The sequence below is a fragment of the Girardinichthys multiradiatus genome, chromosome 18 (genome assembly GCF_021462225.1).
Source record: "Girardinichthys multiradiatus isolate DD_20200921_A chromosome 18, DD_fGirMul_XY1, whole genome shotgun sequence".
NCBI classification, from domain to species: Eukaryota; Metazoa; Chordata; class Actinopteri; order Cyprinodontiformes; family Goodeidae; genus Girardinichthys; species Girardinichthys multiradiatus.
Genome location: NC_061810.1, coordinates 32,867,675 through 32,873,189, shown reverse-complemented (window position 1 = coordinate 32,873,189; position 5,515 = coordinate 32,867,675).

Below are 5,515 nucleotides of genomic sequence, written 5' to 3'. Positions count from 1 at the left end.
AACTGTGGACGCAAGAGGAAGCTGTCTGAAAGGGATGTTCGGGTGCTAACCCAGATTGTATCCAAAAAACATAAAACCACGGTTGTGCAAATCACGGCAGAATTAAATGTGCACTTCAACTCTCCTGTTTCCACCAGAACTGTCTGTCGGGAGCTCCACGGGCTCAATATACACGGCCGGGCTGCTATAGCCAAACTTTTGGTCACTCATGCCAATGCCAAACGGCGGTTTCAATGGTGCAAGGAGCACAAATCTTGGGCTTTGGACAATGTGAAACATGTATTGTTCTCTGATGAGTCCACCTTTACTGTTTTCCCCACATCCGGGAGAGTTACGGTGTGGAGAAGCCCCAAAGAAGCGTACCACCCAGACTGTTGCATGCCCAGAGTGAAGCATTGGGGTGGATCAGTGATGGTTTGGGCTGCCAATGACTACCGAACCATTCTTGAGGACCATGTGCATCCAATGGTTCAAACATTGTATCCTGAAGGCGGTGCCGTTTATCAGGATGACAATGCACCAATACACACAGCATGACTGGTGAACGATTGGTTTGGTGAACATGAAAGTGAAGTTGAACATCTCCCATGGCCTGCACAGTCACCAGATCTAAATATTATTGAGCCACTTTGGTGTGTTTTGGAGGAGCGAGTCAGGAAACGTTTTCCTCCACCAGTATCACGTAGTGACCTGGCCACTATCCTGCAAGAAGAATGGCTTAAAATCCCTCTGACCACTGTGCAGGACTTGTATATGTCATTCCCAAGACGAATTGACGCTGTATTGGCTGCAAAAGGAGGCCCTACACCATACTAATAAATTATTGTGGTCTAAAACCAGGTGTTTCAGTTTCATTGTCCAACCCCTGTATATCTTCTGAAGATTGGGCCCATTGCGTCTGATTTCTAACTTTCTTCTAATTAATATTTTGGACACAGTGACCCAGTGACTGTAATGGACTGAGCTCATTGGTGACATAAAAATATAACATATGATATTTTATAAAGCATATAGCTATTGATTAAGAATGTCTCCAGAATGGAACCTTGAGGAAGCCCACGTGTGATTTTTGTTCATTCAGATTTATAAAAATAAAGTGGGCCAGGTGTGCTAAACAAGATCTGAGCCCTTCTAGCACAATACCAGACAATCCAATAAATGTTTGTCAGTATGTTATGATCAAATGCAGAATTAGGATCCAGTTATATCAGTATCAATATTAGGCATAATGCTTGCTAAAGAGACAGATGCCTCTTTACCAACACAGTCTCAGTGCTGTAGTGATTGTGATTTAATCAGAAAAGAGTAAATTAAAAAGCTCACAGTTAAACCCACAAAGGAGACATCAGGTGGTATAAGTACAGGTACAGGACCTGTTTAGAAAAAAAAATTATTTATTTATTGTGCAAGGCAATGCATCAATGTACTTTATCCTTGAACTATTGTAACTACATGATCAGAGTGAGAAGAGAGAGAAATAAATAAGGGTTCAATAAACAAGAATAGAGATTACAGGGGTCACTGCATGGCATTACAAAGTGCACTAGACCTGCTCTTTGTAGAGTTCAATTCTTCCCTGAAGGCAGTCAGAGTGAAGTCGTAGTCGCAGGTGTTAATGTTTATTTGTTTTTGTTTTTCTCTTGTCGACTGTGAGAATGACCTCTTATTGGAAACTATGACTTTGGCATTACAAAAAACTATGTGGGTTGTTTATCGAAACATGCACATTTGCACTTGCATGCATTATTGAAACTTTCCATCATATTTCATCTAAAAATAGTATCTGCTGGGGACGTCAGAGTAAGGAGACATACAATTGTTGTGGTGAAATTGTTAATCAAACTACGGTACCCGACAGGTGCAAACAAACAGCAAATGCTAAAAATAAAAAAAAACGGCTAAACACAAAAAATAAATGCAACAGAAAATTGTTGCATTTACAGAAAATAAAGAGAAGCGAAAACCTACAACCAACAAAACAAATGCAAAGGAAAAATAATGTGAATAGTAAAAATAACAGCAAGGTAAGAAAAGCTGCAAACTCCCTCCACAAAACAGAAGTGATAGGAGGAGTCAACCACCAAGTCATATCAGACCCGACCCTTAGTAAAAACAGTAACGGGATGCCCAGAAGAAGCTTGGAGGGAAGAAAGAAAATGTACGTTTTCCTTTATGTCATTTTTTTAAACATGTGGTGGTAATATTTTACAATATTTTAGAACAGTAGCATATTTAAGTCGGTAATATTAGTGGTTGACTCCCCTTAGTGGTCTGGTGCACTTCCAGTTTGTAGAGCGATTTACTTAACTTGCTGTTATTTTTTGTGTTTGCAGCATTTTTCCTTTGCATTTGTTTTGTTGATTGTAGGTTTTTGTTTCTCTCTATTCACTGTGATTGCAGCATTTTTCTTTTGCAATTATTTTCTGTTGTTTTTGTTTTTGTGTGTTTTGGAACTTGCATCATTTATGTGTTTGCAACATGTTTAGCAGTTTGTTCCTCGTTTGCACCTGTCGGCCTCGATACCAAATTTAATTAAAAAAACAAATTAAACTGAATCTTGATGGAAATGCAAAGAAAAAGGGACCTAAAATGTTTTGGAAGCTGTAATACTGCAAAAATCTCCACCGTTTGATCAATAGATATACTGCTTTAAGCGAAGAAGTTAAAGTAATAAAGTAAGTAGTAACGTGACAGAGTAGTTGCTGCAGCTTTCACTTTCTGAAATGGGTCAAATAAAAAAATGATGTTCTGCATTTACCATAATGCAGCTTAAATAGACTGAACTTACAGAATTGATGTAACCACCACTTATGAAATATGAAACTAGTAAAAAAGTGCCTAACAGTGCAAATAACAGCACTTAGCACTCATTTCAAATCATAGCACTGGCAGCTATTCTAAAAGCATAAACGTTTCTTATGAAATGCTACAATCATATTTCTAGAATTCATTCTGGGATGCAAAAATTGATGATGGCAAAAGATGAATGCATTTGAATCAGTGATTCAGATCACACAGTGTGTGTAACACTTTTACATAGTGAAACAGTGTCTGCTAGGACTTTCTTAAACAACAAAAAACTACATCTGTTAAAGATACTATCAAATGGTTTAATCACCTTTTTTTTAACTTATGTGGCACCAGTGGCCTTTATTTTCTAAGTTGACTGACAAGAAATGGATGGAGAGAGAGAGGGGAAGAGATGAAGCAAAGGTCAATGGGCAAGGACTCAAACCCTATGACGGCTGCGTCGAGAACTGTAGCCTCTGTACATAGGTCACACGGTTTACCCCTGCTACCAATGTGCCCTGAATGGTGTGACTTTTTTACTAAAAAATGTACACAGATAATGAAGCATGGAACCAGTTAGATAATGAAGCATAGAACCCTAAGGCAGGATTTGATTAAAAAGCCAGGCTAACTGTGCTTCGTGTTTATGACATCACAAGAGTCATACGAATAAAGCTGGCTTTAGATGACACTGGTGAAAGAGCCACTTTTGACAGATTCTCAAGCTTTTTCAACTGCAAAAGGTTCAGATTTATCCATTTCAGACAGAATATGACTTCTAGGCTATAATGGAGTCAGCTGCAGCAAAGCTGAAGCAATCAGTGGCAATGACAATGGCTATGTTTGATTTTAACTTGTACAAATCTGCCTATTTTTCTGTTTGAATTTTTATATCTAATTGGTTTCTGTGCCTATTCACCACTCGTCAAAGGAAAAAAAGTCTTCTGGTTCTATCACCATGAATAGGTATGTGATTTGCCAGTACAGTGACACAGCCTGCAGTCTGAAATCATGAAAACTTAACTTACTTAAACAATTTCTCTACTGATGGTAGTTTTGTTTTCATGCTTCTTCCTTCTGGTGTTGAGCAGAGTGACGCAATGGGATATGGTGTACTGCAGGTGCAGTCATGGTGGAGCTAACTGGTAGATTTGGACTCATTTTAAGTAAGACAGTAATGTCTGGTTATAATTTTTGTAGTCTCCACTTCCTGTTCTTAGCTGATAGGAGATGCACCAGGTTTAGCTTTTTGCTGTTGTAGCCCATGTGCTTCAAAGTTCAACGTGTTAAGTCAAGAGATGGCATGCTGCATAGTTTTCTATTATCTCTAACAAGTCTGCCTTTTCTCCTCTCGCCTCTGTTGTCAACATGGACTTTTTCTCCACTCAACTGCCACTGAGTGGCTATTTTCTTTTTTTCAAATCTTTTTCTTTAAACCAGAGAGGGAGTTTTTGTAGGTAGATGAGTAGTTTCTGAAACATTCAAACCAGCCTATCTTGCCATATTTAAAGGCACTTAAATCAACTTTCTTCCCCATTCTGATTCTTGATCTGAACTTTAGCAAGTTGTCTTCACTCCTCTGGATGCCTTACTGCATTTAGTTCTGTCATGTGATTAGCTGATTCATTATTTGCATTACCAAGTGATTAAACAGGTTACTAAACAAAGTGGCCAGTATATGTATATTTCAAGTGAGTTTGACTGATTTTACATAAAATTCTGGCAGGTAGCTTTGATTTGATTGGTTTGTACTCAAACACAAAAACAGTCAATTTGTCAATTTCAAAACAAAGATTTATATATTTATTTCATGAAAACAATGATCCATTTTTCTCTATTCTGAAAGTCATTGTTCTATCTCTCACATCAGCTCGTGTTTTCCTGTGGAGGTTTGATACTAATGTAGTGAGATTTGCTTTGTTTGTTTCAACTTTAGCAAAATGACAGAATGTATTTGAAAGGTGGACTGTTTGTAGCTCTCCTGTTCCTCATTGCTGACAACATCCTGATACAAAACATAATGTCATAGGTTTTTCTGTAAAATACGTAACACCATCAAAGCACTTTTTGTCATCAAACAAGACCAGCTAGTGCAAAGCATAAAACCAGATAGTTGGACTTAATGAGCCTTGCTATGTATGAGGAGTCATTGGGGGTGACTGTGATATAGTCCACTGAGACTGTTCTGAACAGGGCGGTGGCTTTTATGGCTGTCTGAAATACTTCATGACCTTATACATTGGTAAATCAAAGTGAATCAGACGCAGAGGAGTCATAGTCTTCTAATACAAACTGGGTTTGTCACAATAGCCCTTTTTAGTTCTGTGTCTCTCAGTTTGTGGACATTAAGGTTATCAAAAAAAGAAAAGCAAGTGCAACCAGGCATCCTAAATGAACTCCCTAAATGGTGGTTTTCGTGAGATGGTTTTCTGATGGCATTTGTGCTGTAATGGAGCTGCGGCCTGCTGTGTTGTGGGCTTTTTTCAGTTGGCTACATCAGCCTTGTTTGGGTTAATTAATCTTAGATGACTTGGGCTCCCCACTTTCATTAAAAAAGGAAGACACTGCAAGTTTGCCAGTCTGGAAAAACAAAACCGAGAACAAAAATGGTTCTAAACAAGAGTTTTTTGCTAATTTGTAGACATTGATGCATTAAAATTATTTACATGTTAAAACTATTTAAACATATTTTGTTTTTGTACATTGAAATCATGTTTGGATTTGG